We start from the raw sequence: 24,493 nt of genomic DNA, 5'->3' as shown, positions 1-24,493 counted from the left end.
CAAAAAGTTTTAAAAATGTAAAGGATAGTCATCATTGTTTTATAGATAGCAGAGGAAAATTAGAAACAATTTCAAATGTGCTACCATCAGAGGTGTTTAAATAAGGATATATCCATATGATTAAATGTTACCCAGCCATCAAACTCAGCATATATGGCAAAATGTTCAGGATATATGAAGTAAAACTGGTTAGAAGATGAAATTAAAAGTCAAATATCTTTTAACTAGAATTCAGTGTTTATTTACAGTTTCTTTCGAGAGAGAACTAACATAAAGTGAAAAGCACCACTGTAAGTATGCATTTATTGAATTTTGACAGAAAACTGTCTTTTTCTACAAGGTAGGAAGCCAGAGGCTCTGAGGTAAAATAGGATCTTTGCAGCCTTTGACCTGCTTGCATGATTTTTGTTGTGAAATGGAATCTCTTCTGGGTTTCAGCTTAAACCACCCCAAGTATTATGACCCATTCCCAACATACATGTATTTGTTGGTGAACCCTACTCAGTGGCTTCTCCAAAATGAGGGTTTCTACACCTACTGTGGCATTGTTGCCAAACAGCACAGCTTGGGTAGTAGCACGGAAAAGAAGGTGTGTCTGCTCCTCTTGCTCATTTCCTGCATTCTTAGATAAATCTAAAGTGAATGAAACCTATTTTTCATACCAAACTTGCTATAACATCATAGGGAGGTTTTTTTTTACGAAATCTAACTTATTTTATAAAATAGGGTACCAGATGATGGCCAATGTTCCTTGTACGAACCCTAAACGGATCTGAAATGGCACCTGCAACATTGTTTAAAGTTAAGAAAGATGTTATAAAAAGCTTCCATCACCTGGTCCATGGTTTCATTGTTTTTTTTAATATTTTTATTGTATACAACAAACATACAAACATTCTTGACATACAAACATTCTATACATGTTATACAATCAATGGCTCATAATACCATCACATAGTTGTATATTCATCACCATGATCTTTTTTTTGAACATTTGCATCTCTCTAGCAAAAGAAATAATAAAGAAAAACTCATACATGTCATACCCCTTACTTTTCCTTCTCATTGACCACTAGTATTTCAATCTATTTAATTTATTTTAACTTTTGCTCCCCCATTATCAAATATCAACTTTTAAAAATACATGCAGACTACAAGTCAAACTGTTACTCTCTAGGTTGTGGAGTTACAGGCAATTTTTAGTTTTATCCTTATATTTTTCCTATATTTCCTAAAACATCTACAGTGAATATATTATTTTTATCAGTTAAAGGTAAAGTAGAAAATACAGCATCAGTCTTTCAATTAATTCTAGTGTGTGTGTGTGTGTGTGTGTGTGTGTGTGTACATTTGTGTGTTGACAATGAATATGGCCCATAAGGCATTTGGCTCTACTCAAGTGGCAGTGATACTGTAAAAGGAACCACAAGTGTTTCACTGCACTAAGTTAAAGAAGATTAGACACTTCTGTTTTTAAGCTAGACTCAAAGTAAAATAAGCTCTTCTTTTGCTCATATGATATAATCAATGTGGCAAAACAAAATGAGGTTGTTTTTTCTTATATAATGGCATAATAAATGTTTTCTAAAGCTAAGTATCCTTGTGTTTCCCTATGTCAAACAGAAACCCAAATGCCAGATGATATCTGCATAAGATTTAAGAGGCCCCATTTCATACTCAAACTCTTCTGCCTCACAATGAAAATATTTTGCAGCCCCTAGGAGGAACAAGGCCTGCCCCAAGAAAATATATCACAAGCAAAAGGCACCAAAATGGGTCTCTCTACTTTAATTATTACTATGCCCAGAGTGCTGCTTTCCAAACATATGATCACAGTGAATATAAAGAGAGGGGGTTTTAGAAGTTAGTTCTCCATCAGTCCCCTATAGTTTACAATTTGAACTCTAGGACCAAATACTCAAGAGTTCAGAGGATCTCATCTTACCTAAGGTTGGCCTGCTTCAGAAATTCCAATCAACCATGATATCACATTACAAATGTGTACTAGCTGACTTCAAAAACAAGTAGGAGGTACAAAAGGCTAAATCATCTCTTTCCCTCAAAGTTTTCATTTCAAAATGTTTCAGGCAATGATGAGGTATCATTAAGTAATCTCATTTCCTGTTAGGGCCCACACACATTTAAAAAAAAATGTCCTGCAATAACCTCTACTGGGTCTAGCAGCAAGGCCACGATAAGAAAAATTAGCAAAAGAATGCAGCTGCTACACATAACAATATATAATACTTTTAGTCCAAAGTAAAGGGAAACCTACCTGTGGCTGCTGGTTACCCAGGATTGGCTTGATCACTCGAGGAATCATTTAAAAGAAGGTTGAACGCATTTTCCAGATTGCCAACTGGCCTCTGGTTTAAGTCTGTTATTGCAGTGTAATTATTAGTATTGCAGTGAAATTACTGCCCTTTCTTCGGCAAAAATATCCCTAGTGATGACCTTATTTATAATACTAACTGTTCCCCTAGAAAACAGTACAATAATGCGTGACTACATCAGCAGAAACCAACTTTCACTACTGGCAAAACACTTCCAGGTACATACTATGGCTTGAATTGAGTCATATATGATGAGTAAGTAACAAATAAAAGCAACTGCTATGTGCCATTAAACACACACAGAGTTCTTTAATTCCATTGTTTTAACAATATCAAATGATAACAATCTTAAATAGTTTAGGTATAAGAGAGTATTTATAATTCACCTTCTAAAATCTAGATTAATATCTTAACTTATGATTTAAACTGAAATCCATTCCTCATCTTACAGAAAACGCATTTGTATTTTAAGTACATAAAGGGTAAATGAGAACTACTGTAAGAAAATATCTTCATTTATAGTTTATTCATTGACTTTTAAAGACGGTAGTCTTATTTAAAAAGATGTGTTCACCCTTTAACTTTTAAAAGCCAGAGAAAAGGATACTGCCAAATTAACCTTAGCAATCAAAGAGAAACTCAAGCCACCTTCCAGGGAATGCATATCTTACACTAGGTTTATTTTTTGCAAAAAAGTATAACCAATTAAAACTTTCCATCTATGATTTTCTGGAAAATACAAGTTAGCAAACTTGGAGTTGCATACCAAATGATGTATTTAATCAATGATAATGGACTAAAACACACCTGAGAATTTCTGGGCTAACCCAGATCCTGCAAGCCTAAGGAAATTTTCAGATATTTATAAGTTCTGGTTCTTAGAATAGTCTTTGCCTAGTATAGTCTAACATTCAGTTTATTAAGAAATATTTTACGTAAAATGTCCCATCAGAAAAAAAATACCACAATTTATTGGAAAAGGTATACCAAAATACCCCAGCTGAGAAGCCACGACAATAGAGCCAGATGGCTTGTGTTCAATTCTTGGCTGGGACACTTACTAGAGATAGGTGACCTCAGACAACTCATTTTTGTCTCATTTTCCACCACTACAAAATGGAGAGAATAATAGTATCTACTAAATCTATTGTGAGGCTTAGAGTTAATCTCACAACTCTGGCCATTATGACCTTTCAATGTCCTTTTGTTTTCTCAAAAGCACCAAGCTTAAATCTCTCACCTCTGGTTCTAGCACATACTTTTCCCTCTGCCAAGAACATTCTCTTCATCTTTTTCCTGGCTTCCTTTAGGTCTTAGCTTAAATGAAACCTCTAGAAAGCCTTCCTTGACCTTCCCACACTATGTTTGGTGCCTACGCTATTTGCTCCTAAAGCACCCTATATCCTAGCACTTAAACATGTTTAAGTTTCCATTCCCCTGTTCCTTAAAGGCAGAGGTCACATCTGTCTTGATCACCACCATAATCCCCAGTACCTTGTACAGTACAGGTACACAGTAGGTACTTAATAAATATTTCCTAGTGAACACAGAATGGAATGACAAGTCATATTATGGAGAAGGGAAACCAAAGAAGAATTGCCAAGTTAAATATTTCACTCTAGGTAGATGTTTATACCTCTTCTTATCTGAAATATGTAACAGTGCTTCCTCTCATATAGTGAGAGGCTTGAAAGTAAGCATGGGAAGTGTCCCTCTGAGAACAACTTTAAGCCCATTTGGGGAAAGAGCCATGACTTTACAAGCAGAACGAGTAAGTCTGTTTATTGTGTTCATGCTTATTATTTCATGTCCTATATTCCATTAAAATAAAGACATCACAGCAAAATTACATGACATATCTTCCTAGATATTATCAAATGGGCTAAATGAAACCAATAAATGCCACTGGCATAGGTAGGGAAAAGAAAAGGAAGGTGAGACCATGAAGACATAAGTATAAAAAAAGAAAGAAAAACAAAAGTTAAAATATTTGATATGGTAGAGAGTGGTGGAGTAACATAAGCAGCTTGTCTATAAGGTACCACTGGGTGGCATCAGTGCCATGGTCTATCCAATGCAGATATGGAACCAGGAGACTGTCAAAACAAATCAGGCTACCTTACAGAGCTCAAGTTGAATGCTCATAAGTCTATCTCCAATTTATTAACTGGAAGGTGCAATTCACTGGAGTTCAAAAGTTCCCTGCATGTTACCAACACAAGGATAAGTCTTAAGGATATGTTTATCAGACACCCCTTGAAGGGGAGCTTGTATAGGCCAGAAATTCTCAGTGGAGTGAGGGTGAGAAAGGGATTAAAGTAACTACAAGAGCTTTTTCAAACTATTAGTTTGAACTGGATAAAATTACCAATAATCTAAAACGTGTGACATACCAAAACCCAGCAATTTCATACAGTTCAATATAATCCCCTACATTTAGAATCACTGGCTTAATGAGTCATCATTACTGATGAGAGTACATCATATTTCTCAGGTTTGTTAGAGGAATAAAGGTTGGGAACATATGCACGCACATTTCTTAAAGTCATGAAGAATGAACTGAGTAAAGAAGTGGGAACAACACAGTATCTAAGGATAGGGAACAGATTAAATGATAATACATCTGTTAAAAACAGCAGACATGGGAAGATGTTCACACCAAAAAGCAAATGCTATATTAAGTGCTAAAAAAAAATACAAAAGGGAACATATGATAGATATGTTTGGCAACCTGTCTTTTACAGAATTCCAGTTTTGGAGGGACTGGATATACATTCTCCACAGAAAAAAGTATAAAATGATATATATTAAAATATCAGTAGTTGTCTCTGGGTAAGGGATTACCTATACATTGTTTTCTTATTTTTTTATCCAACATTTTCTAAAACAAACATGGATAATAATTGTCTCTTAGAACAAATAAAAGACAGTAACAGAAAAACTAGGAAAATCCATTCTATAGTTTAGTTAATAATATTGTACCAATGTTAGTTTATCAGTTTTGACAACTGCACCATGGTTATGTAAAATGTTAAAGGTGAAGGGTATGTGGGACCTTTGAATTATTTCTGTAAATTTTCTGTAAATATAAAATTATTCCAAAATAAAATATCTATTTTATAAAATAAGTCATGTATTAAGATCACATCTTAAAAATCTAAACGAAATAATCCATTTGGGTAAGAGATACCTACATATAAACTAGAATGCTTTGGAATAAAGCTTCTTTGGTAATGAGATGCCTTGTAGCTTTACAAAAGAAAGTTTAAAGACAGGTACAAAATATGGCCTTGCCTAAATAAGATGACAACACATTGGGTACAGACTCACATCTCTGTTTTGTTTGGTTTGGTAAACGTCATTGCTGAAAACTAAGTATCATAATAACATGTCTATTTGAGAGGAGAAGGAATTATAAATAATTATAGGAATAACCAACAATAACTAATATGAACGTCTTTCTTAAAACTCCAGAAAACATTTAAAGGATGCAGTAACCGGGCAAGCAAGCACTGAATCAAGAAAATGTCCCTAAGCCAACTTGGCAGGTGAGCCCACTGCGCTCCACTCTACGTGGTACACGACTCCCAGGGGTGTAAAGTTCCCTGGCAACATGGGACAAAACTCCAGGGATGAACCAGCACCTGGCATCATGGGAATGAGAAAGCCTTATTGACCAAAAGGGAGAAAAGAGAAATGAGACAAAAATAAAGTCTCAGTGATTGAGAGATTTCAAATAGAGTCAAGAGGTTATCCTGGATATATATCCTGCAATATATAGATATCCCTTTTTAGGTTATGGTGTATTGGAGTGGCTAGAGAGATGTATCTGAAACTGTTGAGATGTGTTCCAGTAGCCCTGATTCTTGAAGAAGAGTATAACTATATAGCTTTTACAATGTGATTGTGAAAACCTTGTGTCTGACGCTCTTTTTATCCAGGATATGGACAGGTGAGTAAAAAAATATAAATAAATAAAGATAAATAAACAAATAAATAATGGGGGGTAAAGGGTAAAAATTGGGTAGATTGAAATACTGTGAATGAGAGGGAGGGGTAAGGGGTATGGGATGTATAAGTTCTATTTTTTCTTTTTATTTATTCTTCCGGAGTGATGCAAATGTTCTAAAAATGACCATGGTGAAGAATACACAACTACGTGATGATATTGTGAGCCACTGATTGCATAACATGGTTGGATTGTATGTGTGTGGATATTTCTCAATAAAAATATTTTTATAAAAAAAAGAAAAAGACCTTAAAAGCTATAGTATTTCATGCTGCCCTGGCTAGCCCCACTCCCACTCTCACCTGTTCAGCATAAAATCTCTGCTCCCAGTGTGGACCTTGGTCCCAGTACTAGAGGGAGCTGAATAACCCTAGTACACATACTCATTGTCTGGTCCAATCTGTCTGATGGTGGCCTGAGGGACTCACTATCCCAGAACTTGCCCTGCACATAGAGGCAGCTCACTGAGTTCTCTTATAGAATGCTATGGGAGAACACTCAAGTGGCTACCTAGGACAAGGGATTTCTGGCTCTGGGGCATACAGTACAGTACCTGGGACTGTGTGGAAACTGTTTTCGAGGGGAAAGGGTACATTTATATTCCTGTAAACAGGGGAACTTCTAGGGCCAAATGTGCATGCCAAGACAAGACTCAAGTACAAAAGGGATGATGGAGGCCACAGTGCTTTTGCCTGCAGCCATTGTCTAAACTGTTAAGAATAAACTCTAAAGGAGAGCACTTGTCCAGGTCAATCTGCAAAGAATGGGAAAGGTATTTCTTCTTTTCCTCATTGTTTTTTTGCTTTTGTTGCTAGCTCCAAGCATTCAAGTAAAGCACTGTCAAAACACTGGATGGATACAAACTTAAGGAACAGACACCTCAGAGTATAAATTCCAGTGATAACAATTAAAATATCAAAATGTCTAGGTTTCAATCAAAGATTACAAACATACAAATAAATAGGAAGTCATGGCCCAAGCAAATGAAAAGATTAAAGTATTCAAAACTATCAATGAGGAGGAAAAGATATGGGACATACCAGACAAAGACTTTTTAAAAATGGCCCTTAATATGCTCAAAAAGCTAAAGGAAGACATGGACAGAGAACTAAAACAACAGAGGAATAGAAAGAGAGTATCAATAGAGAGGTGGAAATTATGAAAAGGAACCAAACAGAGGTGAAGACCACTGAAACAAAAATGAAAAATTCCAGAGAGGGGTTCAACAGCAGATTAGAGCTGACAGAAGAAAGAATCAGAGAACTTCAAGATAAGACCAGTGAAATCATTCAGTCTGAGGAATCAAAAGAAGAATGAAGAAAAATAAACAGAGCGTGAAGAACCTGTGGGACACCATCAAGCAAATCAATATACAGATTACCAGTTCCAGAAGGAGAAGAAAGAGAGTAAGGGGCAGAGGGAATATTCAAGGAAATAATTGTTGAAAATTTCCCAAATTTAACAGGAGACATGAATATACATATCCAAGATGCCCGACAAACTCCAAATAGTGTAAACCCAAACAGATTCATGTTGCAGTATATTATAATCAAACTACTAACTGCCAAAGATAGAGAATTCTGAAAGCTGAAAGAGAGAACCAATGGTGTTACATACAAGGGATACTCAATTAGATTAAGTGCCAATTTTATCATCAGAAACCATGGAGGCAAGAAGGCAGGGGAATGACATATTTAAAGTACTGAAAGCAAAAAAGTAACAACCAAGAATTCTATATCCAGCAAAACTGTCTCTCAAAAATAAAGGAGAGATTAGGATATTCCCAAATACACAAAAACTTCAGTTCATCACCATTAGACCAGTCTTACCGGAAATGCTAAAGAGAGCTCTACAGGTTGAATAGAAAGGACAACAGACAATAGATGGAAGCCTCATGAAGAACTAAAATCTCCACTGAGAATAATGACAGATAACTATAAATGCCAGTACCATTGTATTTTTGGTTTAACTCCACCTTTTACATCCTATAGAATCTAAAAGGCAAATACATAAAATATAATGATGAATCAGTGGTTTTGAACTCATAATGAATAAGCATGCAATATGTGACAAGAACTAAATAAAGGTGCGGGGTAGAAGAATATAGGAACATAGTCTGTATATACTATTGAAGTCAATTTGGCATCAAAGCAAACAAGATTGTTACAGATTTAGGATGTTAAATTTAAGCCCCAAATTTAACTACAAAGAAAATATTGGAGAATATGCAAGCTCACTGAGACAGAAATTAGAATACAGGTTGCTGGGGGTGGGGGTGGGGTTGCAGGGAGAATGGGTAATAGTCAATAGGTATAGGGTTTCCTTTTGGGTATATGAGAGAGTTTTAGTAATGGAAAGTGGTGAGGGTACCACAGTATCGTAAAAGTGATTAATCTCACTGAATGGTAAGCTTGGGAATGGCTGGGATGGGAAAGTTTATGTTGTGTATAAGTTCCCACAATCAAAAAAAAAAGAAAGAACAACTAAAAAGACAATGACAATTAACTGCAATACATGATCCTGGATGGGATCTACCAAAGGAAGAGAAAAAGCTCAACAGGATATTATTGTGACATATGGAAAAAACTGGAATAGAGACTATAAGTTTTATTTATATGAATGTTAAATTTCTTGAATTTGATAACTGCACTTAAGGTGCATGCATAAATAAATATGCATATACTTAGGAAATGACTATGCAGTAGTAAGTGTTCAAAGAGCATGATATATACAACCTACACTCAAGTGTTCATAAAATGGATTAATGGATGGACAGACAGACAGGTAGAGAGAATCATATGGAAAACATGGCAAAATATTAAAATGGTACATCTGGGTTTCTGGGGGGGGTAGGTGTATACTGGAGCTCTATGTATGGGATGTGTATAATTTTTGTAATGTCCTATAAGTTTGAAAGTATTTCAAAATAAAAAGTAAAAAAAAAAGTATAACCAGTAACAATCTTTTTTCTTCATATATTTAAAAATCTAGTTTACAAATCCTCTGTTATTACAGGTATATGTTCATGTGTTTGTTCAAGAAATATTCAGTGATAATATGTTATGAATAAGGTAGCCTATAATGCCTTGCCCTCACTGAGCTTACTGTTCAATAGATCATTATTTTAAAGGGATAGCAGATTAAAACAGAGAATAGGAAAAGAGAGCCACCATGAGGGAGCCATCAACAGCACATGAGACCTAGCCAGAGGACTTAATATTTTTTTAAAGTTAATAATAATAGTTACCTTCTTGGATTATCCAAGTTATACCTATAACTGCTTAGATATCAGCTGGCTTGCCTAAAAATGGATTTTTTAAAAAACAAAAACTTCCTTCAAATTATGGAGAGAAATTGATTGGGGTAAGAAAAAGTATGCAGAGCCAAAGGATTAAAGTGAAATTCTGAAAGAGAAAAATAAAAACACAAATCCAAAAAGCACAAACAGAAAAATAAAATGTCTTGAACAATTTCATCTATAGTGTAACCTAGCCAGCTACCCTCTAGTTAGAATACTACCAGAGAGTGTAACCTTTGGAATATGTTAGTTCCATTGTACAATACACTGTACAATACACTCAATGGAGGTTTCACTATTTAAGTTATTTAAAATTCCTCAATATAAAGTTATTTAAAATTCCTCAATAGAAAGTACCTTTGCATAGAATGGGATCCAAGAACTAAGTCAAAGAGAAACTCTAGAGGACTAAAAAAAAATCCAAGCAGAGCAGGAGTCTTTTTCTCATCTTGATGAAATACTATTTAAAGAAGGGGAGCTATGTACTTCATCCAATTGCTAGCTAATAAAAATGCTGCAATTCCAATCATGTTGATATTTCATACTAGTAGGTATTTTTCTCTGATGCATTTAGCTTCTATATCTGCAATATAATTTGCCTTTAAAACATCCCTTTGCAGTTATTTCTGCAAATATTAATTGAAAATATATCATCTTTAAACCAGGTCATAACTGAATCCTCCTTAAAGTGTCTGAAATCAAGTTGAACAATAGTAAGAGATAAGAAGATGGTTTGCTTTTTCATATATGAGGCAATCTGTGATTACTCCTCTTCAAAACTAAGGTCAACACAGAGAACAGTTTTGAAAACTGTCTTATTCTTCAAAAAAAACCTGACCTGTAAGATACTGTCACAAAACCATCAGAAAGGAATGGTAAGAAAGGACATTTTAAGAATAACAAGACAAGATATTATCAAAATGGTTTGAACACCCCCATCTTATGGTTTCTAGGACTGCTATGCCTGGAAGTAGAAGGGAAAAGCACTGAAGTTCAGAGCCTGGTGCCAAGCTCAGACAACGTTCTGATCTTTCAGTAGCAATGGCACAGTGTCAGGAAAAACAAGAGAAAAAAAAAAGAGATCTAGCAATAGCAGGACATGGTCCCAGACTTGGTCAGTTACAAAACTCAACATGAATTATAACAGTTTAGAGTAGCATTCCATAGAACAACTTTATGCAACTTTAAGTACCTGTGCAACTATGAAATTTCATTGATTTTCTTTAATATAAGAGGAAGAGGTCAAATGCAGAGTCAGCAAATCTAGGAAACCATTTTCATCCTAAACAAATTCCTGCTTATTCCTCCCATGTAGAAGAAATAGTTTCCCATGATTTCATACAGAATGTTACAACATCTAAAAAATAATGAACAAATAAAATGATCTTAGTGTTATATTAGACAGGAATCATACAAAATTAGAGAAATCAATCTAGGTTGAAAAAGCATTCTTTCAACAAAAATAGTCGTTTCACCTTACAAAACATTCAAGACATTACATTTACGTTTAAGTATTACATAACAATAATCTCACCTTTGAAAAAGAAATAGCATTTTCACTCAAATTTGCAGATATTTTTCCTGAGACTTTGACATTATCAATTTAAATACTATAGAGCTTCCCAATACACTACTTAGGTTTAAGGAATTCCATGGGCTACAACTTGTTTTTGTTTTTTTTTTCCACTATTAATGTTTTGCTGTATTTCTTTCTATTTACTTTTTTTAACTTTTTTTATTAATTAAAAAAAATTAACAAACAAAACATTTAGATATCATTCCATTCTACATATACAATCAGTAATTCTTAATATCATCACATAGTTGCATACTCATCATTTCTTAGTACATTTGCATCGATTTAGAAAAAGAAATAAAAAGACAACAGAAAAAGAAATAAAATGACAATAGAGGGAAAAAAGACTATACATACCATATCCCTTACCCCTCGCTTCCATTTACCACTATTTCAAACTGAATTTATTTTAACATTTGTTCCCCCTATTATTTATTTTTATTCCATATGTTCTACTCTTCTGTTGATATAGTAGCTAAAGGGAGCATCAGACATAAGGTTTTCACATTCACAGAGTCTCATTTTGTGAAAGCTACATCATTGTTCAATCATCATCAAGAAACATGGCTACTGGAACACAGCACTACATTTTCAGGCAGTTCCCTCCAGCCTCTTCACTGCATCTTGAACAACAAGGTGATATCTACTTAATGCGTAAGAATAACCTCCAGGATAACCTCTCGACTCTGTTTGGAATCTCTCAGCCACTGACACTTTGTCTCATTTTACTCTTCCCCCTTTTGGTCGAGAAGTTTCTCTCAATCCCTTGATGTACAACTTGTTTTTAAAATGTATTTTATATACAGACTGTATTTAAGGTTCCCAGTTTTCAAAACTCAAGGTACACTCTGGCTATTCACCATGAATTAAATTGCTACTTTCTCATCTTTGCTAATGTCCTAGTCTATCATTCACCCCCTCTTCCTGTCTGCAAGGGGATCCCTCAATCAAGGATGGGGGAGAGCAGTCAACAGTCTTTTTCAATTGAGGACAATTAGAAACAAGATTAAAAGCAAGAATTTTTCCCTATGAGGTTAAAACAAAAAAAGGAAGGGCTTTTTGTTTTTTTGTGTGTGTGAAAAAGATCAGCATTCCGAAATGAGTTAGGAACAAATCTTCCATTTTACTGGATGTTATCATTGCAATCAGGCCAAGCACTCCACAAACATTTCATGTAACCAGACAATAAATAAATGCAGGGTACTTCAGATATGAGACAGGAGTGGGGGAGCTATCAAACACTGGAATGTCCTCCTCCCAAAGGGGTCAGCGGTGCCACTTTTGTACAGATGGCATTTCTGCTTACAGCAGATCAAGGATGACCCCACTGACCTAGGTTTCAAGATTGCTACCAGAGATGATGCAAGTGTCTTTCTAACCCCACCGAATATTTTATACTCCCAGGGTTGAAAATCAATTCTCATTCAGTTCGATTCACCCAGTCCCAAAATGATTGCAAAGATTTGACTGAGCTGTAAAAGTGATGTTGTGGAATTCCATCTCAACACAGAAGTAAAAAAGGAGCAGGGCATGCAGCAGGTGGCAGCATTCTCCATGAAGGTCTTCATTTTACAGTTGTTTCATCTATAACAGTCTATACTTTAAGGGATACCACTTGCGCATTATTTGGGGGATACTTCCTTAAGAAAACTACTCCCCCACAAACTTTATAATGTTTATTCTCTTGGTGATTGGGGAATGCTAAAATTAATGTAAACAAATATATAAATAAACCTCCTAACATATGAAAATTCTGGACTTATACTTGACGTTAAGAACAAAATCTAAGTAAAGCAGTCCACCAAATTCTAGGGGAAAAATCGAGTTATGTAATGGCCTTAGGAATTCAGTCATTTTGCTTAAAAAATGTGTAACATGTAACTATATTTGAATGAATACGCTAATGCTATCGTTTCTTTCTATTCAGGGAAAAAAACATTACATGGCTTCCCATCTGCAGGTTGCTATAATGATAGGAACATAGAGCTCTCCCCCTCAGTGGTTCTGAACCCTGACTTTTCTAGTTTCCAAGATAAAGAAACTACTTGCTTCACAAAAATTCTAACTTACTGTTGTAAGGAATCAATACCTGGGCACAGAGGAATTGTCTGTGGGGACTCACTGTCTTCCAAAACCTTCTGGGTCTTGCCTTGGTTCCTGATACTTTCTGAACCCCAAATACTCTTCCAAAGACTTTAAAACATCCTAGGTTATCCTTGCAATTGACCTTTGACAAAATCTGAGGGTTTCTGTGGTTCCAGGTGTAGGAATTTCTCTCTTTTGTCTGAAACATATTCATCTGGCAATTGTTATGGCTACTTCTGCCCAGTTCTAAGTTCTATCCTTCAGTAAAGTTAGGATTTTTAAATGTTTCTTTTAAGCTACTTCCTTAACCTAGTATCTTCTATGGTCATGTGGAACATAGCATCTTTTACTTGGCTTCATCCCATGTTATATTAGTGCCCATTCTCTCTCCTCTTCTTTTCTTTTCAAAGCCACAACTGAATTTTATGTTCATTTACCTTAAAGTAAGTTCCTGCTGCCTGTCCAAGGGAACCTTTTAGCTTTCAGTTCATTTGAGAAGCAGCAATGACTAATATATTCTGAACACAACAGATGACTGATGGCCATCTCATCAGTACCAGCTCTGACCATTTCCCCAAGTTTTTTTGGATGACTCAGATACTCCTAGGGGAGTGGTCTTTCAAAATTCTATTGCTTCTTTTCTATAATATTAAGATAATTTAAGCATACATTAAAGTTAACAAACAGAATATCTAAGAGAAGACAGGTCTTTAGCCATGCCTTCCAACTTCATTAGCCTTTTAATAATCACTAGAATCCATCATTAACATTTTCAACACTCTTCTAATATTCTAATCTCTCATGCCCCTCTCATTAATCAAGTGAGAAATGGGGAACATCTATCCTTTCTTTCACCCATAAAATCTGTTAACTTGGCAGCACCTATGAGAAAGAAATTCTAGTGCTGTGAAACCAACTCCAATAAGGCCAAGATGCACAGCCTTGGAAGACAGAGACTCTGTTTCAATTACCATAACAAAAAAATGGACAGCTATACTGGGCTCACATTAAAACCACTGTCTTCAAGGTCGAATCTTTTTCCTAAAACTCTACTGGATTCAGGGAAAATGATTTAGGTATCAGTCTTCAGCACAAAGTAAGGTACTTTTGCCTTTTAAGTCCCATGGCATACATCAGGAGGAGGTTATAATGAGGTTTCAGTGGGACTGTTTAATAAATGCTTCTAGTGATGTGAGAAAGCAGAATACATATTGCCTAAATCAAACTTGGACCTCCAATACAGTCCTCAGAATATTCAACTGCATATACTGTAAACTAATAAAGACCAAGATTTTTGTTGCTACAGATACCCACAGTTTCTTTATATTTCTAAGTTTTAAAATAATGCAACCACACCCAAACCTTTACCAAAAACTGTCAGAGCAATTGGTTTTTCTTTGAACAAAAATATCTGCTCAGGTTCAGTTTTTAAATTTTCATTAAAATTAAACTCCTGGGTGGTTCAGTGGTAGAATGCTCATCTTCCATGCCGGAGACCCGGGTTCAATTCCCAGACCATGAACTCAAAAAAAAAAAGAAAAGAAAAGGTTACAACTAAACTCCTACCAAAAGATTCCTAATGACATTTTAATGCATTGCACTTATATAACATCACTAGTAACTATAATTTGAATAATGTGCTCATAGTTAAATTCAAAACCGAAGTGAACTGGTTCAGCATTGAGAACTTAAAAATGCCTTGGTGAATTTTTCAAAATTCCTTTTTACTTTTGGTGATCATGACTTCTTTTTTTCTTCTAAGATTATAGTTTGTCCTAGAAACCAGTTATCTTAACTAGAACATTGTATTTACATAGCACAGTGTTGTTCTTTTCCCACCAGTTGTCCTCTTCATTTATTTAGGGTTATGGACTAGGAAATATGCCTACAATATAGTGTTAAGCTAAAGAAAGCAAGTTATAAATCGGCATGTACAGTAAGATCCCATTTTTGAAGAAGATACATTTATGTGTGCATACATGTATACATGAAGAAGTGCACAAAAATATATATCAAAAGGTGGACAATTAATCTCTCTAGATATGGGATTATGGGATTATACCTATATTTTCAGTGTAAAAAATACAAACAGTACTAAAGCAAAGGGGGTAAAGATATTAAAAAAAAAAAACCTGAGTGCTCACTAAGCACAAGGCACTGGATTTCTAGCACAACACCACTGTATAATGCATAGCAAAGTATTGTTAAGTAGCTTCCAGTGTGCAAAATGTTTTATTACTCTGCATAGTTACTATGAGAATAGTAATTATAATTTTTTAAGTATATTATAGAATTATATAGGGTAAAATGTAAAAGCATCCCACCACTCCCTTTCTGTAACACCACTCCCTTTTCTCTACTCTTGGTATGTATCAATTAGACCTTTTTGTATTATCTATAAACACAATAAGGTTTGTTTTTAAATATTTTTTTTTAGTTAAGTGGAATTATGATACACATATTGTTCTGATTCCCAACTCTACCCCTCTCCACTTAACGTACTTTGGAAATCCTATGCTAATATATACAAATCTCTTTGAGTTTTTTTTTTCTTTAATAGTTTCATGGTATTTTTGAGTATGGCCTATTATTTAAATGGCTCCCCTACTGACGGACATTTGGACTGCTGCCAAGTTTCCACTCTTATGAACAATGCTGCAGTGAAACCGTGTATATATCTTTATATACATGCGCGGATATTTCCCTAGACTACTTTCCTAATAGACTTGCTGGGTCAAAAGACAAACACATTTAAAAATGAATGGATTTTGATATTCTCTATCAAAGGTCTGTACCAATTTACACTCTTATTCACAGCATATGAGAGTGTCCATTTCTTTGCTAACAGTGGCTATTATAAATACTTAATTTTTGCCCTATATTGGGTGAGAAATGGTTTGCATTTGCCTGATTACTTGAGTGAAGTTGGGCATCTTTTTGCGTTTATTAATCAACTGTATTTCTTTTTCTGGGAAATGCCAATTCATAACTCTTTGCTACTTTTCCTAACTTGTGCCTTTTCTTATTAATTTGCAGGAGCTCTTTGCACAGTTATGGATTATTAGCACTTTGTTATATAATAGAAGCTCTTCGATCTAATGAAATTTGAAACAGTTGGCTGGTTAATTGAAAAGGTCATAAGGTGAGCTATCATAAAATAATGTGTGCATAGCTTACATATTTTATCTTCAATTCTTTAACGTACAATCATTCACTAATCTTTTGATACAAGGCCGTGATCTTTTTCTTTGACTCCAACACCACTGATTATAAAGAAATTAGTTTAAATTTAAATTTTTAATTTAAAGTTTAAATTCCAGTTTAGAATTCTTAGGGTAGAACTTCATAGTGGAACAGAACTTAAAAGAAACTTGCAAAGCAATTTGAGTGCAGAACACTTCCTGATTTTATATTTCTTTTACACAAAACTCTTACTCAAGCTAATTGTACAGCCAATTTTTAAGCAACTTACTTTCACCAACTCTTTCCACTCACTCATTTTGTTATAGTGAACCTAATGTACCTATATCTAGCTTCAACAATGACCAATATATGCTAAATTTTGTTTTTATGATATCCCTGCCTGCTCCCCAACTCTACCTTCCTCGTATTGTTTTGAAGCAAATCCAAGACATCGTATCATTTCATGTTAATTTTCAGTAGAGAAGGACTTCGCTTCCCCCATTTACATTTCATCATATTACAAAATATTAAAATAAATGATTTATAAAAACGAATACAACCAGCATATACAGGTTTAGTAATAAAAACATCACCTCTGCTGGTAGGTATGCAAAGATATTGGGATATCAGAGAACAACCTACTAATAGCAAATGTTTAATGTATTTTGCAAAGGAAAAGAAGAATATTATTTAATCATCTGAGTGAGTTAAGCAGAAGTCAATTAAAGTTTCTACTGCATATGTGGATGCTATTTCCCCCCGTTCTGTCACTTATTATATCACATAAATTTATTACGGGGCTTTATGTTTTTCTGTTTTTAAAAATATATACTTAATTTTTTAAAATACATTCATAATTTATTTTTGTGTATGATATCATGTGGAGATCCAGTTCTTTCCAAAAGAATAGCCAAATATCCTAACTCAATTTCCATTTTAAGCATCTCACTTAGGGCATTTAAAAGACATGTCAATCTCTAACTTATAAAAAAAAGAATATGTACAAACAAACTAATAAAACAACAGTCTAAGTTCAACTTGATAAGATCATACCATACCACTCCTGCTTCCAAAGGCTTTTAACTTTAGAAAGGGGTACCTTCTGTCCTACTATAAATGTAAAGATTGCACAGCAGTCCCAGGAGCAGAAGCAATGACACTGTCATACCTGGTTCTCTTCTTACCACTCTGACTCACAATGGGATTGCCAAAGAGCAGTCATCACAATGGCAAAGGCCTCTTTCTGAATCTCAGTGCCACAACTGTAAATTTATATTCATATTGAAATAATCGATACTTCACAACAAAAAAAGTCAAACTTTCTAACTCTCCATCCAGTCCTTAATACTGCCCCTCGAGTACAAGGTGTCCTGTAGATATTGCTGAATGAATGACTTAGGAAAGAAGATGCATTTACTTTTCCACAATCCAATTTCCCATGGAAAGGTCATGAAAAGGCAGTAAAAGTCAAGGTAAAGTTTATTAAATTTCCTTTTTAACATAGAAATTCAATCATATATCAGGCTGCCTTACCTCGGGTGTCAGCACACTTCTTTTTCTGTAAAGGGCCAAATAATAAATAGGCTTTGTAGGCCATAAGGTATCTATTGCAATTACTCAACTCTGACACTGTAATGTGAAAACGGCCATAGAAAACACATAAAAGAATGAGTGTAGCTGTGTTCCAATAAAACTTTACTTACAAAAAGAAGTGGTGGGTGGGATTTGACCCACAGGAGTATTTTGCTAACCCCTGCTCCTCCCTGCCTTATACAAATGATTGATCTTTTCCAAACAGCACTCCATTATTCCGTACACTTATTTGACAAAATACAATGACACCAAAGGAACCAGAAATAATTTCAGTGCCACCTTATAGATGTGAATACTTTCAAAATTAATCACTAACCTTTTTCTGTAAGTTCTTCTCATGATGAACACATAGGCTTTTCAAAAATACAAGATTGTAAATCACTTTAAAGATAATGTTTACTTTAAAAGATGGTTAAAGTGAATATTAAATAGTTAGTAAAAAAGGGAAATAGGCCATCTGAATAAATTGAACAATCTTCCATCCATTATTCTGACAATTAAATATGAGTAGTAAAAATCCCACTAAATACATGGTCATGATTCATAACATCACTACTCAAAATGCATAAGGAGACTTCAAAGAATACTTAAGTGAGAACACACATTTGGACCTCTGATTACTACCATAAACCTTGATTGTAAAAAAAAAAAACTATACAGCTTTGCCAAAATATTTTTAATTTAGAAAGTGAAACAAAAATCTTCCTTGGCACAGTGTGCATATTTAATTTAAAAATACTAACTTTAATGTTTCATCTTGACAGACTGGTAAGATCAACTTAACATGTTAAAGGCACACAAGGGTAGCAGCCATTTTAATGTAGTTAGAACACATGTAAGTATGCATTCTCACTCTAAGCCATCAAGGCTACTTGCTCGCAGAATATATTTGAAGTCCAGGATTGTCGAAAAAGAAAATGCTTCCGTTAGGGATGTTCACACTGCATACAGAAATATTGGGAGTTATACAAAATATAAGGGAAGAAAAATAATTGACAAAAGTATATAAGACATCTTAACATCAAAAGCACAGCCCATAAAAGAAAATTAAAACCTTTTGCTCTGTAAAAGGTCCCATGAAGAGGATGAAAAGACAAGCTACAGACTAAGAGAAAATGCTTGCAAACTACACATCAGGCAAAGAACTAGCACGTAGAATATATAAAGACCCCTCAAAACGCAACAGCAAAAAAAGCCAACAGACCAATTAGAAGATGGGCAAAAGATATGAATGGACATTTCACCAAAGAAGATTTACGGAAGGTATATAAGCACATATACATACATATAAGCACAAAAAATGTTCAACATCATCAGCTATAAGGAAAATGCAAAATAAAACTACACTGCAGAACAATCAGAAAAACTAAAATAAACAAAATTGACAACACCAAATGCTGACAAGGATGCAAAGAAACTGGTTTACTTTTATATTGCTGGTGGGAATGTAAAATGGTACAGTCATTCTGGAAAAGTCTAGCAGTTCCTTACAAAATTAAACATGTAACTACCATATAACCTAGGAACTGCACTTCTGGGCATTTATCCCAGAGAAGTGAAAACAAGTTCACACAAGACCTTCACATCACTGTTCACAGCAACTTTATTTGGAATAGCCAAAAATTGGAAACAGCCCAGATGTCCTTCAACAGGTGAATGGTCAAGCAAACTGTGCTACATCCATACTATGGAATACCACTCAGCAATAAAAAGGAAAAACTATTAAGATATAAGCAATGTCAATAAATTTCCAGAGAATTATGCTTAGCGAAAAAAAGCCAATATCAAAAGGTTATATACTGTATGATACTATTTATAAAGCATTCTTGAAATTACAAATTACAGAGATGGAGGATGGATGCCAGGGATCACAGAAGGAAGGTGATCGATGTGGCTATGAAAGGACAAAAACAAGGGAACCTGTGGTGATGGAGCTGTTCAGTACCCTGACTATGGCAGCGGTCTCACGAATCAACACGTGATAAAACTGCACAAAACTAAATACACACATGCTAATGAGTGTATGCAAACCGGTAATATCTGAACAAGGTGGATGTAGCGTATCAATTTCAATCTCCTTGTTGTGGTATTGTACTATAGTTATACAAGATGCTACCACTGGGGGAAACTATAATCTGTAGTTATCTCAAAATAAAACAAAACAATAAAGAAAGGGAAAAAGTATATACAAAACTAGCCAATGGTAGAAATAGAAAAATAAAGCTTTTATTTTTGCTAATGGCTCAGCAACTGAAAATGGGGGGGGGGGGGGGTAGCAGGAAGGATTACCAAAAAGAAAATCTACAGTCTACAATTAACAAAATCATCTGCCTCTCCCCTATGGAGCCTTACCCTCCCCAGGATTTTGTTTATATCCCTGATTTGACTGCTATTATTGTTTTTTTATATAAAAATAAATAGTATATAATTTGTCTCTCCACAACCCTACCACAACTACCACCACCACCATTCCAGACCATAAACTCGTAGAGTAGGGATAGTCTTGTCTTCCTAATCTTCATCTCTCAAGACCCTGGTACAAAATAAACAATAGATGGAGGAAGAAGTTGAATGAATCAATGGATGAATGAGATGTGTGCATATTCTTTTAATGTACCTAGTCATTACAGTTATATAAGGCAGAACACACACATTTTCTTATAAATTTCTAAAAGCCATAAACATTAAAACCATTTCGCTTTGCTTCCAAGCAATAGTTAACACTACATCAATATCTTACTTATGTAAAATGCTTCTTGATTTACAGTCTTCCAAGGATTACATATACTTTGGTTGGAACTAGTCTATGCAGATCTTTCAGGAAAACTGTATAAACACCTTGCATAACTAAGGATTTATAACACAGCCTTAAAAAGTATGTATATGTGTATACATACATATATGCACATGCATATGTATATGTATATATAAAATCAGTCAAGAATACAGAATTTGAATTGGGAGGTGGGGAGCCTATAGATCATTCTACCCAACCATCAAGACTTATATATACTAAAACTGAGAGGTAAAATGACTTGTTCAAGGTTATACAACTAGTTAGAGAGATAGGACTGGTACCTGAGCCTCTCTGGAGTCCCAATTAGTTTCTCACTGAATTGGGCCGAGGGTCTCCTTTATCCACTCACCCTCCCTATCAAAAATAAACAAACAAAAACCTTAATCTGAATCACTTGTGGTTTGCAAAATAGAAATTTTTTTTCAAAAATAAACTTTTAATTGCTGCATTATACCTTCCACGGATTTTTTAGGTGTCAAATTATTTCTCCTATCAGGCCCAAAAGGTTCTTTATTCTATGGTGCAAGCATACTGATGTTTTAATGTTTCATCCCCCATCTAAATGGCAGGAAGGGTTAATTCTAACAGGAGTCTTACATATCTTACACTTTAGCAGCTTCAGTTGATAAAATGAGCTATTTTACAATTTAACGAAGAGCCATTACTCTATTAAAATCTTTAGTTGATATGCTCATTGATGGTAATTTATTTGAATCGGTTTCTTCTCCACTTGCAGCCACTTGTATCAAGAACAGTTAAAACTTCAAGTGACAAGCAACTACCTGGAAATCGGGCTTTTTTATCATGTTAAATATCCATTACGCAGCAACGTGTTACTAAGCACGAATTCAGAGATCCTAAAATCTAAATACTAGAACGAACCTCAGTTGTGCTCTGGTCCAACATCCTCATCTCATTTCTGTATATGAGGAAACGGAGGTGTTGATTTAACCAATAAAACAAACAGCTTACTTTTTCAAAAGGATTCATTTAAATGCCATTTCACTCTTACAAACCCTTATTCTACATCCCACCGTCGTTTCTTAGAACGATGGTTGATTTCTTTTTAAGGTGAAAAGAGTGAACAGGACAAATTAATTTCAAGAGATTGAAAAAAAATGCCTTTGAAGGAGGCGATGCTGGAGTGAAGAGGAGAAATGACGTCTTAGTTAAAATATGCAACCCCTTGATGGATTAGGCAATGAATCATATTCTCCTAGATTTTTCTATGTGCTAAAGACATCAGCCACAGTTCTGTCCGGCACTCAAATGAGAGGAAGAGGAAGTGAATAAAGCTAATACTAAATATATAGCACCCACTGAAGGCAGAGATGCACACAGAAAGAACAGGAAAAATTAAGACCATGCTTCTGCTAGAATCTAACCGTTTTCTAACATACCTGATGGTACGGAAGCTAAAACGCGACCGGGAGCCAGAGCATCCCTCAAATTCGACAGGGCGATGCTTCTAGGGCCAGAGGGACCCCCTAGCCCTCGGATATGGAGCGACTGGGAGGGGACAAAATGGAGTTGAGGTCTAGGGGCGTCCGAAAGGTCGTTTGGAGGTCTAGCAAGCACTTGACGTGCTCCTCTCGAAAGGGTGGAGGCTAAGCAGAGTACCCCGATGAGGAAGATGACTTCTGGTTCTTGGGCGGAGGTGAGGATCAGGAAGAGGCAGGCCGGCTTCTCAAGGTCCCCCGACTCCAGTTGGGGAGTCGAGGTGACCTCGGGACTCTTTCCCGCCCCGGGTGAGGAGGGAGGGTAAATCGCCCTGGTTTAAAAAGAAAGCTCGTCGATTACGGGAACCGGCATCCCCACTCAACCTCCTCAGTCCTCAGGTAAAATCGACAACGCAGGGGTGAAACCAGGGTCGCAGCCTTACCGGCAGGGGTTTACTCACCACAGGCACTGCCCACCACAGCTTCCCAGCCGGCCGGCGCCTTGCACTCGGGAACCTAACGAAAAGGAACCGCGTGCCCGCTAGCGCTAGGACTAGGAGGAGAGAACAGCGAAGGCCAAAGAAAAAACCGCAGCAGCGCGCGCGCACCCGGAGGACCGACGGGGGCGGGGCGCGGCACGGCGCGAGCCCGGAAAAGACGCGCCCGAGGGGCGGGCGGAGCGGGCACGCGCAGTGGTGTGGCTGAGCCCGCCGAATCGCGGGCGGCCTAGGGCTGGGCCCACCCACGCGCCGGCCCCCGCTCGGCTGACTACGTCACCGGAGAATATGGGGCCTAGAGGGCTTCTAGCGGGAAGGGAGGGGCGTTGCGGTGGAGCTGAGTCGGGTAACGGCTACCCGCGGGTTCGCCTTGGCTTGTTGATCCTGCTGGTCTTGCTTGCAGCATTATTAAGGTTGTTTTTCGGAAGGTCCTGATGCCTAATTTCAGCGAGGTGAAAAACGGGCCCAAGCCCGCACCTGCGCTTGGTTCTCTGGACTCCACCCCTGGATAAAAGTTACCCTCAGGTCATCTTCCAGCTGCCCTTTAGAGATATTCATCTGTGAATTACACTGTGCTTCCTTTAGAGAGAGATCTTAACTTTCTTTAGCTTGAAGGCATTCTGCTCCTGGAAGACTTGAGTTAATGCTTCTCTTCCATTTCTCTTTCCTCTCATTGCACTAAGACCCCACCCCCGCCCCCCGCCCCGCGCTCCCTCCCACTAATTAAAATTACAATGCATGATTTTCATCTTTTGCCCCCTATTTTCACGGTGGCGGAATGGCAAAAGAGCCAGCAATTTATAAGGAAAAGTCACAGCAGCACTATGACATCTTCGTAGCCTCTGATCGCTGCTTAAGGGCCAGTCTTCCAAACACCGTTCCCAAGAGATTCACGAAATTGCTCTCTTAAAAATAAAATTCCAGTGGAATAGTCTCAAGACTTCAAAAGGGACAGACCATAATTGCAAATCAGTCCCTACAAATTGCCAAGAATATTTCACCAAAAGAAATAAAGCTCTAATAGTATACTCTTCCGGTTCCCTGATGCATACTGGTGGACTAGCTTTCTCTTTCTGCTAGTAATGGACATTTCACTTCACTTTACCACAGATTCCTCTCAATTTCCTTAGAAATTTTTCTATTATTGCTTTATTTCATAACTTACTATTTTCTATTTTCCCATAGAGTTACCAGACGTAAAACAACATATATCACTGCCTCGGATTAGAGACCAGAGTAGTCAAACTTTAATAGATGTCAGAATCATCTGGGGTGCTTGTTAAAATGTGAGTTGCTACAGCCAGAACCCCCAGATATTTTGATTTGGATCTGCGTACGGCTGAGAAATTTGAATTTTTAATAAGCATCTCAAGTGACACTACAGAGGATTGGAGACCCACAATTTGAGAAGCACAGAACTAAACTTTTGTGTGTTTCTACCCTGAAATTGGATTACTCATCCAATTTCCAACAGGGCCCACCCACTTTTAAATAATGCCTGTAAATGTTGCTATGGAAGTCATGTAACTTCCTTTTTCAGGGTTGACCTAGAAAGTTCAGAACTTCAAAGAAGAAGTTTAATTGTCATATTTATTTTATGAGGTCTTGTTGTAATACCAGAAATAAGTAATCATTTTGTCAGCTATAACGCACTGGGTACCTTCAGTGTATGGAGCACTGTCG

At 36.2% G+C, this 24,493-nt stretch overlaps 1 protein-coding gene across 3 annotated transcripts in view; it reads right to left on the bottom strand.

Annotated features, from left to right (window-relative positions):
* ACSL4 (acyl-CoA synthetase long chain family member 4) overlaps positions 1-22,834 on the bottom strand; it is a 122,041-nt gene extending 99,207 nt beyond the window's left edge. The window contains exon 1 of one of the 3 annotated variants that reach the window (XM_077147066.1): positions 22,775-22,834. The gene's annotated coding sequence lies outside the window, so the exon portion shown is untranslated. The remainder of the gene's footprint in view (positions 1-22,774) is intronic. The other 2 variants (XM_077147065.1, XM_077147064.1) reach the window with 2 other exon arrangements.
* Positions 22,835-24,493: the final 1,659 nt, after the last annotated feature.

The sequence above is a fragment of the Tamandua tetradactyla genome, chromosome X, assembly GCF_023851605.1.
Source record: "Tamandua tetradactyla isolate mTamTet1 chromosome X, mTamTet1.pri, whole genome shotgun sequence".
NCBI lineage: Eukaryota > Metazoa > Chordata > Mammalia > Pilosa > Myrmecophagidae > Tamandua > Tamandua tetradactyla.
Note: the sequence above shows the minus strand (reverse complement) of the source record. Positions and strands in the feature narration are given on the sequence as shown.